Below are 231 nucleotides of genomic sequence, written 5' to 3'. Positions count from 1 at the left end.
CCTGCGCGCGGTATGTCCGTGTATGACACATGATGTAGTAGAACACTTATTTCCTATAAAAATAATTTTAATCTCAAGAAACTTTTCTGTTGCAAAAGAAGTCTACGTACAAATTGCTTCGAGTTTCAATAACCAATACTTCCAAACTGCAATTAGAACTTTTCTGACATAAATGAAAATTAGATTGCATCGCAAACATAAAGTAGTTTATCCTCTTTCGGGCACCACATG

Source organism: Penaeus monodon, chromosome 15 (assembly GCF_015228065.2).
Source record: "Penaeus monodon isolate SGIC_2016 chromosome 15, NSTDA_Pmon_1, whole genome shotgun sequence".
NCBI lineage: Eukaryota > Metazoa > Arthropoda > Malacostraca > Decapoda > Penaeidae > Penaeus > Penaeus monodon.
This window is presented reverse-complemented; position numbering follows the sequence as displayed.